The following is a 13334-nucleotide window of genomic DNA, read 5'->3' as shown; positions in this document are numbered from 1 at the left end:
AGTCGGGTGTCCTAGAAACCAGCAGGCAAGTTCGGGGAAGCAGGGGCCGCAAGCGGTATCACATGCTTTCAAGGTCGAGATAAGATCTGAAAGGAGTCCTTTGGATTAAACTACAAGGAGCCCATTGGTGACCTTGACCAGCAGCGGCCTGCCCCAAGGAGTGGTAAGGACAGAAGCCAGACTGCCTCGGGGCACGGAGAGAATGGGAGGTGAGAAAGTGGAAGATAGTGAGTGTAGACACCTCTCAAGAAGTGTGAAAACAAGTGGCAGGAAAGAGAGATGGTGATAGCAGGAAGCAGATAGGGGATTGAGGGGACACCGGGATTTTTTACTGTTGTTTATAAGATAAGGCTACTTAAACAGGCCTCGATGTGGATCCGAAGGAGGCCCAGGAGACAGGTTGAAGACAGATAAAACCGGCCTTGTAAAATGTGTGGTCAGGTGGTCTGGAAGCTGCTCCTGTTACAGTGGAATAGGAAGTGGCACCACCTGCGGAGAGTGAGGGAGCAGGTGGGCGCAGGGGCGGTTTCAGAATCGGGGAGAAGGCTGGGGGGGTCATTACAGAAAAGAGGATAATGTGTGCTGGCAGATAAAGGTCCCATTGAAGTGGGTGACTATCTAGGAGAAAGAATGCAAGCCAGCAAAGTCGCCGGGCTCCCCTCCCCCCAGCAGTGCTCAGCAGCCCTCTGTGTGGATTTAGGAAAAGCAGAGCAGTTGAGTTAACCTCCAGTTGAGGATTTGTTCCAGGAGGTGGGACAACAGGGAAGCGGGTGGCTGATGGGATGGACCAGGAGGCAAAGCCAAAGAGAGAAGGAAGTGAGGACAGGAGAGGGTAGAAGAGGAAAGAGAGAGAGATAGATGCCAGCCCGGGCTCTAACGCTGTGCTGTTGAATGCGATAGCCAGGAAGCACGTGTGGGTAGTTCACTTTCAGCTTGAAAGAACTGAGGTTAAGCCTGGCCGGCATAGCTCAATGGAGCATAGACCCCTGGGCCTGCAAGTCAAGATTCAATTCCCAATTCCCTGCTCAGGTCAGGGCTCGATCCCCAGTGGGGGGCACGTAGGAGGTAGCCAATGGATGATTTTCTCTCACCCTCTCCCTTCCTCTCTGAAAGCAATCAAAATATATATATATTTTTTTTTTAAAAAAAAGAAATAAACTTAAATAAAATGTAAAGCTCATTCCTCAATTACCCCTGATTTGGATAGTGCCGATAAAGAACATTTCTACCATCACAGAGACTTATATTGGACAGAACTGGCCTAGAGGATTCAGGAAAAAAGATGAAGAAATGTCATGGGGAATAACTTGAGAGATTGTGGCCCAAACCAGATGTCTGAATTGAGGATCCCAGATGTGGAACAAGTCTGGGTGGTGACAAGGCCCACGGAGGGTAACGTCGGGGATTGGTACTGCCCGGAAGGAGAGGTGAAAATGACAGGAGATAAGGTGGCCAAGATACCCTGGATATTAAAGACCAGGGCTTGGGACAGAGAGGAAAACCAAGTCAGGAGCCAGTATCTTCAAAGAAAGGGAAGTGACCTAGATCTTCGATTATCAACCGGTGTGCTGCAAGAATTTTAAAATTGTGCAAGACCTGACCGTTTGGCCAGGGGCACTGATGTTTTTCCCCTTAGATTGTCAAATTCCCAAAAATGACAACAGCCAACACGACCATAGCCATCTGGTGTTGAATGAGTAAGAATTACACCTATTTATTTTATTTTATTTTATTTTTTTTTGTCAGATTGGTAAAAGAATAGATATTTGGGTGTGCCACAGAATTTCAGGAATTAGTTTGTGTGTGCCGTGAGATGAAAAAGGTTGAGAATCGCTGGCCTGGATGGAGAGGAGATTCCGAGGATGCCATGTGGAAGGTGGACTGAGTGGTTCTGGCCTTAAAGGGACGGAGTGTTGCTGGGGTTTTTCGTGAAGATGGAAGGAACACTGGGGCCTGAGGATGACAACAGCTCCCCCTCCAGGGCATCGGGTGTGTGTGTGATGTGGGAGAAGAGCCCCGCTGAAGGGGGCTGCCCTGTGCATGGGGCAAGGCTGTGGGAAAATCCGTGAGCAGGGGGAGGAGGCAGGGGAGAGCATGCCCAGGGATGGGGGGCACCAGGTGGCACCGGCTAATGGAGAAACGAGATGACCCGAGGGGCCTTCCTGTCGAGCCTGATGGAGGGTTTTACTTTCTACATAGAGCATTTATAGAATGAGTACTCTGTGCCAAGCACTCTTTTAGAACTTTATCCATCGTTAACTCATAATACTCATCACAACCTTAGGAGGCAAGTCCTGTTATCTCCACTTTACAGAGGAGGAAACTGAGACACAGAGAAGGAATCTGCTGAAGATGCCATCGCTGGTAAGCAGAGGAGCGGAGGTTTGACCTAACGTGGTCTGGTGCCAGTGTCTGGAGCTCTTAGCACCTATAGGCAGGATGGGCTGGTTGCCATAAGCTTTCCAACAAACGTGGGTCTCCACGGTTTTGAGATGGGGGAGGAAAGTCAGGTCTACCAGAAACATGAGCTGTGACCTGGCTCGGCTGTCCAGTCCAGTTAAGAGGACAGACATTGAATGATTTGATTTCCAGGACTCCCAGCATAGGCTGGAAATTGTAGCTGCAGTGGTGGCCCCAGGATGTGGCCCCTCCAGAAGGGTCAGAGTGGCTTGGATTGATTGTGTTTCTTTGGGAAATGGAAAGAATTTGACTCAGACAGAGCTTGATTCCAATTCGCCGTAACGGATGGCATGACCTGGAGCAAGCTGCCCGACCCATCTGAGCACCAGTTTTCTCACAGTGACATGGGAGGCATTGCTCTCACCTGATAGGGTTGTCAGGGCGGCTACAAAGACAGATCTGGAAAAAAGAAGCTGGAGCAGAGCAGAGGCTCCATAGGTGCTAGGTTAGAGGGGCTTTCTGTTTGTTTCTTTTTGACACTCATAATTCTCAGGTCAGGCTCCCAAACCCCTCACCCTGGAAGAATTGGGGGCATCCTCTCATTTCAAGGCTTCTAGCGATCAGCTCACCGATCAGCCTCAGGGAGGTTGCTCCAGGGCCCCCGCCCAGGTCCCCGGCAGGATTTCAGATCTGGCCGTTCCGGGAAAGGTTTGGGAGCCTGGAGCACAGGCCTGGAGCGTGCAGAGGATTCCTGGAGACTCGTCCGCTTCCTCTGCGTTGTTTATCTGCATCTTCAGCTCAGGCCTCCCCTGCTGCAGGCTACTTGGCTGAGGGCTGGGGAGATGGGCCTAGAAACCGTACAAACCCCAAATCCGACAAATCCTTTAATCTACCAGAGCTCTTTGAAGGGGTGAAATGCCTGGGGATAAGGGGAACCAGCAGATGTAATTTATTTTCATTTGTAAAAAGGGTTTGACAAGGTCCCACCCTGAACACTGTTCAAATAAAGAAGATGGAACACCATGGGGGGAGCTTTGTCATGGATGGAAGCTGGCCTTGGAGGCAGGAAACAAAGGATGCCAATAAAAGGATGTTCTCTAGGTTGAGAAAATAGTGTGTGTGTGGAGGGGGGGGGGGGAGCGGCGGAGCCCCAAATTGGGGCTCAACTCATTGAGTATTTAGACAAAATTGGAAGGGGCAGGAGTCTTCTCGGTGAAACCTCAAAATTTAGAGATGACACTGGAGTGACGCCAAGAGGAAAGAGGTGAACTGGGGCATCTCAAGAGGTTGTGTGAACGGGCCGTGGAACACAGGTTCAGCAGAAGGTGATGTGATCAGGGAGAAATAATTTGAAATCCTCTTATGGGATAAAAGGTTATCAATTAAGGTTGAAAAACACTATTTTAGGAATGGAATACAAACTATTTTTTTATAGTGTTTCTCTTTAAGGTGAATTTTTTATTTTATTTTATTTTATTATTTTATTTTATTTTTTAAATATATTTTATTGATTTTTTTTGCCCCCATCCCTCCCATATATACCCTCCCTTCCCAGAGTTTTATGTCCATTGGTTGTACTTATATGCATGTATACAAGTCCTTCGGTTGATCTATTATCTCCCCCAAATCTCCTTCCCCTCCCCGCTGTAATTTGACAGTCTGCTTGTTGCTTTACTGTCTCTATATCTATCTTTTGGTTCATCAGTTTATAATGTTCTCAAACTATTTCTTTAAGATTGTTTCTCCACAGAGGCATTCTGGGTCAGAAAATTCTTCACTGGACAGAACAGCCCTGTCCATTACAGGACACTGGGCATTCCTGACCCCTGCCCACAGTGAACATTACCTTATATGAAAAAAAAAAAAAAAAAAAAAGTCTTTACAGATTAAGAATCTTGAGATGGGAATATCCTGGATTATCTGGGTAGGCCCTAAATGCCATCACAAGTGTCTTTACAAGAGAGTACCAGAGGGAGATCTGACAAGATAGGAGAGGAGAAGGCCATGTGAAGACAGAGTCATAGGGTGGTGTGGCCACAAGCCAAGGAATATTGGCAGCCACAGGAAGCTGAAAGAGACAAACTCATTCTCCAGAACCTGTGGAGGGAGCCCTCCCTTGACTTCAATCCAGTGACAGTGATTTCAAACTTCTGGCCTCCAGATCTGTGAAATAATAAATTCCTGTTGTTTTAAGCCACCCAATTTGTAGGAATTTGTGGCCACAGGAAGCTAATACACAAATAACCCAATAACCCAGTAATGCTAGAATTAAGAGGGTTCCTTGCAGCCCAGCTGGTGTGGTTCAGTGGTTGAGCATCGACCTATAAACCTGGAGGTCACAGTTTGATTCCCAGTTGGGGCATGCAGGAGAGATCGATGATTCTCTCTCATCATTGATGTTTCTGTCTCTCTCTCCCTCTGCTTTCCTCTCTGAAATCAGGGGAAGAAATATATATAAGAGTATTTTTAAAAAGGGTCCTTTACAAATATTCAAAGGGGAGCTTGGGGTAAAAGAAAGGAACAAAAAGAGGGATTGCTAGCACTCTGGTTTTGAAATGCTTGTGAAGTCTTCCTTTGGGTCCTCTCATGTGCTGTGGCCATGCCTCACTGTCCTTTACCTCCCACAGTGCTGTGTTCAGCCCTTCAACATAAGCTTGCCAAGTGCCTGCTCTTAATATTAAGGTATTATAAACCCCCTTTTCTGGAGGTCAGGGTTGCTGCACTGTTTATGATTTTGAACATATTCCAAAACCAAATCAGTAGCCCCCTGAGCATTTGAGAAAAGAGGAGTCACAGCATCGGGGAGTTTAGTCCAGAACTCCCTTAGAAGTGTCTGTAAGGCATCTTCTGTTGTCCCAGTGTCACAGAGAACCACAGATTAGGGTCCTTGGAGGGATGGGTGACTGCTGAACATTGTTACACTGAGAAGTGAGAGCTGACAGTAGAACCTACCCCAGCCACTACCCAGGGACTCAAGACAGGTCCCATCCAGATTCATTGCTGTATTGGAGCCCAGTGGAGACAGAGAAGAATAGAAGGAGCCCCTAGAGAGCACCCATCCAGTGCTCCCCAGTCTACAAGTGAGGAAACTGAGGCAAGGGAGCTGAACGAATTGCCGAGGAGCTGATGTTCCTAAAGATGGCTGTGAGTCATCAGAACAGGTCGTGGGTCGCCCATTTAACCACACCTGGGGGACACCTGCTATACATTCAATCCTGCTGGCCTCGGTGGAAAAAAGATCATGATTTTGATGGGAAAATGTTTTTCATGAAATATTATTACATAAAAAAAGCTCTTATGCTTCAAGGAGTAATCTTCTGTTACCTGCAAAAACTCAGCTATGTAAAACAGCTATTTATCCCAAATAGTAAACTGAGGTATAACTGGTCTTCGTGGCACACAGGGAGAAAAATTAGGCTTCAGTTTAAGAAGTGATACAGGATGAAACAGACACGGACCATTGATTCCAAACTGATTGGGCAAGTACAGGAATTATAACAAGGTATAAAAGGAAAGCTGGATTTGGGGGGAAGGAGGGGACCTCTCACCGATGGTAACATCAGGTAGAGTGCTACATTCTAGCCCCAAGATGGATGCTGGAAATTAGACAGAAGCTGGCTAGACATGACCTAGCCTAGAAGCTACTTCCTAGCCCCCGCTGGGCACCTGGCCATGGGGTCTCCCAGGGAGCCCAGGTTCCTAGCGCTGTTTGCAGAGAGCCCCTCAGGTGGTCGACAGGATGGTGCAGGGCCAAGAAGACTTCTTGGGTTCTACTCCAGTCATGTACACAGTCATGTACACCCCCTGACCTTCACACGTCTGAGACAGTGGGTACTATGGACTAAAGGACTGCGTCTATTAAAGCCCTAACCCCCAGTGGTGGGATTAGTGCCCTTTTAAGAAGAGACGGGAGAGACATAAGCCCTCTTTCCTCCATGTGAGAGCACAGCAGGAAGGCAGCGAGCTGTCTGAAAACCAGGCAGAGAGCCTTCACCAGGAACCAAATTGGCCAGCACCTTGGCCTTGGCCTTCCCAGCCTCCAGAACAATGAGAAATAAATGTTTGCTGCTCAAGCCACCCAGCAGTCTATGGTATTCTGTTTCCTTCTTTGCTTCCTTCCTTCCTTCCTCCTTCCTTCTTTTCATCCATCCAAGTCTCCCATGGATATCAGGAGTACAGAGTAAAAAAGTATATTCAAAAGACCCTGAAGTGTCCAAAGCCCTAAACAAAACTAATCTTTATAAATTTGTGTGGAACCAGATAACCCAGTGCCACTACCATCACCATGGTTACCACAGGGACACCACTCTCTTGAGGGGATGACAAGCTGCCCTGGGCAACTGAAGATCATGTGCAGGACAGTGACAACTAGCACTACAGGAAGGCTGGGCTTGGTGTTAATAGCACGTGACTAACTACTAATGCACAGTAATCATACATAATAACTACCAAATTGTATTCATTTCAGCTTGGGCTCAGGTAGATCCCTCAAGAGTGGTGTCTATGATCACAGTCACAATGACAGCTCACACGTACAGGACACACTGTATGGCTGCCAGGCTGAGTCTGGGAACAGACATGTTGTCTCAGCTTATAGAGGCAGCCGTGGTAGCAGAGGTGCTAGAGGTGAAATTGTGAGTTTATCTGCTTAGGGACCACAGAGCTGGGGTTGGGAAGCCAGAATATAGGCCCAATGACTGGGCACACATCTCTATTGCTCAATACTATACACTCAACACCCAGACAATAGTAGGCACTCAAAAAATGTGTGCTAGCTGAAACTGGTTTGGCTTAGTGGATAGAGCCTCAGTCTGCGGACTGAAAGGTCCCAGGTTCGATTCCAGTCAAGGGCATGTTCATTGGTTGTGGGCACATCCCCGGTAGGGGGTGTGCAGGAGGCAGCTGGTCGATGATTCTCTCTCGTCGATATTTCTAGCTCTCTATCCCTCTCCCTTCCTCTCTGTGAAAAATCAATAAAATATATTTTTTAAAATGTTTGCTAAATGAACACAGAGAAGGCCAGCCAAGGCATCCATGTGTAAGGAATAGCGATTTCTTGGTACCTGGGAGTATGTCTGGCTTGGGTTTAGTGGGTCCAATTTGGTTCTGTATCCACAAACTTTGGCTTCCCATCAATTCTTCACCCCCACAAAGAAGACTCACAACGCAGGACATGCTGGCCTTCTCCAGAACTTGGACGTTCCTTGGTATCATCAAGATCTCATCATCTGTCTCACACACACACGTGCACACACACACACACACACACACACACACACCCATGTCTCCTCGCTCCGGAGTGGGAGCCAGCCTTTCTCCTGGAGCTGAGGACCCTCCTGGTCTGAGTGCCCTCACACCCTGGATCCAAAGGGCTCAAGAGACAACTGCCTCCTGCCCGGGGCCCCTCAGCTCAGATCTGATTTTCTCATCATCTGGATAGTCTCAGCAACTTGCAGCAAAAGGATGAACCGGGCTGACCTTTCTGGAGGTTTGTTTAAAGCAGAACAATGTTTGTCTTGTCCAAACACTATGAATTACTCCAGAGAATCCTGCCTCGTTTTACAATGCACAGCTACAAACGGCTTACATAAATAGGGACTCGTCCCCTTCCCTGCCCCCTCTCTGTTTTTACAGCTTCTCCTCCCCCCCCCCCCCCACACACACACTCTTCCAGACCTTCCCCTGCCCCCCACCTTCTCTCCTCTGAGCCCCAGCATGGTGGAGGGGCAGGTGTCTGGTATTCTGGGCCACAGCGTGCACCTGGGTTATTCCTGGCACGGATCCCCTATGGCGGGCGGCTCTGTCCCTGGTGTGGGCAGGGTTTGCCTTGCGAAGGGCCCCCCAGGCATATTTGTACGGTCTGTGGGGGGCCTGTGGTGCACGGTGTTGGGTCCAGCTGTCAACGTGTGATGGTAAGAGAAGGCCCCCAGGTTTGGGGCTCCGTGTCCAGGGAGGGTGCGGCCCACTCAGCCTGTGCCTCGCTTGGCGCGTGCTCAGCTCACCAGCAGAGGCTCCCTCCGAGGCAGCGCATTCAGGCCTCCAGAGGTGTCTCCTGGGAGACTCCGCCCACCGCGGCCTCCAATGGGGCCAGAGACAGTCCGGCCTGAGCTGCTGATGGGCTGGGAGCTCGGGAGGAAAGCTGGGCCTGTGGTCCCTGGGGAAAGGGGCTGCTGGGGAAAGCCCAGTTGGGGCTGCATCTCCCTAAATACAGTCCCTAGGGCGCGGACATCTAAGTGCTGTAGGAAGCGTGCTTAAAATGCAGATTTCCGAGCTCCTCCCCAGGCCCAGGGGAGCGCTCTCTGGGGGCGGGGCCAGGGCCTGGGATCCACTCTGCGGTGAAACCCTTGCTCCTTCAAGTTCTCTGGCGAGCTGGGTCACACTGGCAGCCATTTGTGGCCTCAGGGTCACCGTCTGTGCAATGGCCCCTAGAAACTCTGAAAGGCTCTTCGCACGTTTCCTTCCAAGGAGAGCCGGACACCACACCCAGGAGCCGGAAGGATGGGTGAAAGCAGCCAGAGAAAGACGGGGAGTCCCTGGAGCTCCGAGGAGAGGTGTGGGTGGAGACTTGGAGGGATGCCAGGGCGCGCTGGCTGGACCGCTGGTTGGGGGTGTGTGTGGGGTGTGTGTGGGGGTGCGGGATCCTTCTCCTGAGGGCCCTGCACTTGGAGCCCAATGTGATCCCATTTCATTCCTGCTTCCCAGACAAGGAGAGTGAGGCTCGAGGGAGGTGTGACTTCCACTCAGAAGCTGGCAAGTGCCATAGGGTTCCACCCCCTGTGCCTGCCGCAGGGTCACCCATCTGGCCATGCCAGGAAGGTCCCTTCTGACCAGCTGCTTCCCCTGTCATTCCAGCCTCTCCGCCAAGCTGAGCTTCGGACTCAGAGGCACACAGCTCCTTCTCTTCCCCCATGGGGTCCCGCTGGGCCCCGAGGACAGAAGACTGAGTGGCTGGAGCGCCACCCGGGATACTCCCCCAGGCTCAGGGCTGCAGCCCGGGCTCTCCATCCAGCTCCGCTAAAGGGCGGGGCGCCGCCGGGAAAGGGCCCCGGCTTTCAGAGCCGCAGACCGGGTATGCCTGGCACTCTTGGGGCGACCCCGGGGTCAAGAAGAGGTCAGAGGATAAAGCTGCCGCCCCCCCTCCTAAGCTGATGCCTTGGGGCACACCTGGGGTCCCGGCAGGAGGCCGCGGATGGCACGGCGCCCCCTCCCCAGCCCCGCCGGCCGGAGGGCCGATGCCGCAGGGAGCCCGGCTGGAAACCGCCGGCCAGGGTCGCGGCTGCACCGCGGGCCCCGCTCCTGCGCCCTGTGCCGGTGCATGGGGCCCCGGTTATACTTTGGGGGACCCCGAAACTTGCGTGCGGCCTCGGGCACCCCCCGGACCGCCCTGGACCACGCGGGTCCTTCTCCTCGGCGAACCGTATAGGGTTTGAGACGAGGGCTCCCCCAAAACCCCAGCTCCGACCGTGCGCGCCTCGGATCAGCATCGCCTCCTCCCAGCCTGGCATCTGATTTTCTAATCAAGCTCTTTGTCCCCCGCGGCCTCCGCCGAGTCCCTCCTTTCCCGCTTCCCCTCGGCCCCGGCCCGGGTCGCGCTCTCGCCGGCTTTCCTCCCGTCGGAGGCGCGGGCGGCCGGTTCCCGGGCGGCGGGTGCGCGGTGCGGCCCGCGCTGCAGGGAAACGGCCCGCGGAGCCGGCGGGCGCGGCGGCGATGGATCCCGGGAGTGACAGCCCCTTTGAGCGCCGGGCGAACAGCATTCTGTGCCTGTGAAAGGCTTTCCCCCCACCTCTGCTCGGATTAGCCCCGGGGATGAATGCGCCCATTATCCAGCCCGGTGACCATTCTGAAACGCCAAATTAATTACCGAGCGCTGAATCGGGCGCCGGGGCCGGGGCGCCGGGAGGTGTGAAAAGAGCGAGCGGCTGGGGACGGGGAGGCGAGGGGCGCAGCGCGGAGGCCGGGCGGGGTGGCCCGGAGCGCGGGGCGCGGGGCGCGGGGCGCGGGCGCGGCGGGGCCGCCGAGCACGATCCGCCGGGTGACCGGGCGCGACCGCGGGGCGAGGGGGCTGCAGGGGGACCCGGCGGGCGGAGGGCGCGGAGCCGGTGGCGGCGGCGGCAGGCTGGGGCTCGCCGGGACCGCGGCCAGGGCGCGCCAAGTGCGCCGCGCGCGGGGGTTCCCCCGGATCCCCGCCGAGAAGATCGCCCCTGAGGGCCCAGCGCTCGGCCCCCCGCGCCATCCGCGCCGCTCTCTCCGGCTTGCCCTCCGAGGCCTTGGACAAACTTGGGCGCCGCCCTCCAGCAGCAGCCGGGCCGGGGCTGTGCGAGCGCGGGGCCGCCCCGGGCCGCCCCCGCCGGACCCCGCCCGCGGCAGGCGCTCGGACCCCCGATCCGCACTTACCTCCGGAGGCGCTGGGGGACGGAGAGGGCTGCGAGCGAGGCGGCTCCGCTGGAGTGCTCGGGGCGCCGGGGAGCGCGCGCTTTAAGCCTCTTCCCCGAGGCTCCGCCAGGTGGTGTCAGGCCGGCCCGGGGCCGGGCGGGGGCGGCTCCTCGCCCCGCGGCCACCCGGCTTCCCGGGATCCCGGCCCCGCGCGTCCACTCCGCGCCCCGCCGCGCCCGCGCCCGCGCCCGCGGAGCTGAGCCTGGAGCCCAGGAGGACGGCGTGGGCACCTTCGGGACACGGATACCCACGAGCAAGCCCGCCATCCTGGTGGGCCTGGGGAGGGAGGACTGTATTGGGGCGCGGGGGGTCGTGCTGGGGCAGTGAGGGAAGGGGCAGGAGGAGACTGAGGAGTCTTGCACAAGGACCTGCGGTGATGTGCCCACTGTCATCATTTCAGAAGGCGCTCAGGTCCGTGTCAAACTGGTGCTCTCACCCTTTGATCTAAAATGGCGAGTGCAGGCCTCCTCCCCTCACCACTGAAATGACTGAGCTGTAGAGAACTATTGTCACCGAAATCCAGGGAAAGGTGTCCTTTAAGCTCCTGAAACAGGAGAGTTTAAGAGGAGCCCAGGGAAGGAAGAAGGGACTCGGCATTCATCAGGCGGGAAGCAGGAGTGGGCCTGGGAAGGGCTTGGAGTGACCCTGATCCCCTGCCTCCTGCCAGCTGGGGGGGAGAGAGGGGGTTCATCCCTGGCCCCTGGGCCCCACCACAGAGCCCACCTGCTACAGGGGTAAACCACGACTTCAGTCCATTCTCAACATTTTACATCGTCTGCCTTCTCTTTCAGAAATTATTTTTGTTATTCGCACTGAGATTTCAAATGGCATTCATAGTTAATGCGGCTTTCCCATTTCTTCGTGGTTTACCATTTCTTTTATATAAATGCCTTCCTCATTCTTCAGTTGCTTATTTTGGTTAATTTCTCACACAGCTGACATGCTACTCTGAGTCACCTTTGGGGGAAGGGTGTGTGGATGGTGGCCTTTTTGAGTCATTGCACGTCCAAGAATGTCTCTGTTAACGTATCCACAGGCCCTAGGTAGACTTAGGATTCTATAGGACAGAGGCTCCAAAACCCTTTACTTACAGGTACAGCTCTGTAAGGCAGGGGTCTTGTCAGCATTAGGCAGGGAAGCACATGAAAAGTGCTTACTCTGCTCTGTGGCTAAGACACATGTTACTACCCGTGTTTTCCCGAAAATAAGACATCCCCTGAAAATAAGACCTAGCGCAACTTTGGGAGAAAAAATTAATATAAGACACTGTCTTATTTTGGGGGAAACAGGGTAGTTATTGATTCATCGTCTTCTGGTTTTTATAGTTGCAGAACCTTCTAGATTTAGAGGGTAATATAATCCAGTCTCTCATCCTTTTTAGACATCTGTCTTCAGTTTTCTTTGTCTTTTAAAGGGGAAAAAAAAAAGATACAGGTTCTGTCACTGCCTCCTTTACTAATTGGGAGCTTGAGTTGGCCCCTTCTCTCCTCACCTTCACTGCCTCTCCTGTAAAATGAACAAAGTGGGCTATATGATTGCCACGGTCCCACCAGCTCCCACCGTCCTGGAGTCCATTGGTCTGTGATGAAAAGCAACAGCCCCACCACAAGGATAATTCACACCAATAGGATGGCTGTAATAATAAGACAGATAATATCAAGTGCTGCGGAGGAGGTGGAGATGTTAGATCCCTCATGCCTTCCGGGTGGAAATGAAAAACATGGTGCGGCCAGTGCCCAAATGGTGAGCCATACAGTTGCCATGTGACCCAGCAATTCTACTCCTGGGTATGTCAACATAAGTCCATGCCCTTGTACACAAATGGTCATAGCAGCCAAAAAAAGGAAGTACTGACACATGCTACAACATGGACGAGGCTTAAAACGTCATGCTAAGGGGAAGAAGGCATCCACCAAAGGCCGCAGGTGGTATGGTTCCATTCATTATGAAGTGCCCAAAACAAGCAAATCCAAAGAGACAGAGAGGAGGTTAGTGGTTGCCTAGGACTTGGGAGGGGGGTTGGGGACGATGAGAAGTGAAGGTTCGTAAGACTGGTTTCCTACTTGGTGTGATAAAAATTGATGGTGGCGATGGTTGTGCAACCCCATGAACATATGAAACACCATTGCATTCTACATTGTAAATGGATGAATTGGATGGTATGTGAATTCTGCCTCAATGCAGATATTATGTGAAAAAATATTTATTGAGCACTCAATGCATGTCAGGCACTGGAATGAATACCGAGGTAACCAAGAGATGTGGGCTCTGCCCTCAGGAAGTTCACAACGTAATTGGGGGTGTAGCCATTTCAGGGCGCTACAGCCTGCCAAAGGAATGAAACACCCCCTCCCAATTATGCACAAAGATTTTCATGGCTCATAAAAGTCTCCTGGGTCTTACCGTGTCCTAATACTTAGGCATCAACTTTTCTCTTCTTCCTCTCTCTTGGCAATCCTCCTGCCCCGAGAGAAATGGCTGCAGTAGCCCTACAGACTCAG

The 13334-nt window shown here is 53.0% G+C and overlaps 1 protein-coding gene across 1 annotated transcript in view; it reads right to left on the bottom strand.

Moving 5' to 3' along the window:
* The window catches only part of NTN1 (netrin 1), a 196451-nt gene extending 185577 nt beyond the window's left edge, over nucleotides 1–10874 (bottom strand). The window contains exon 1 of the mRNA XM_084863941.1: nucleotides 10795–10874. The gene's annotated coding sequence lies outside the window, so the exon portion shown is untranslated. The remainder of the gene's footprint in view (nucleotides 1–10794) is intronic.
* Between the last annotated feature and the right edge of the window lie 2460 nt (nucleotides 10875–13334).

The sequence above is a fragment of the Pipistrellus hanaki genome (genome assembly GCF_964339955.1).
Source record: "Pipistrellus hanaki genome assembly, chromosome: 16".
Taxonomy (NCBI): Eukaryota; Metazoa; Chordata; class Mammalia; order Chiroptera; family Vespertilionidae; genus Pipistrellus; species Pipistrellus hanaki.
The sequence above is the reverse complement of the archived record's forward strand: the minus strand, read 5'-3'. Positions and strand labels throughout refer to the sequence as shown.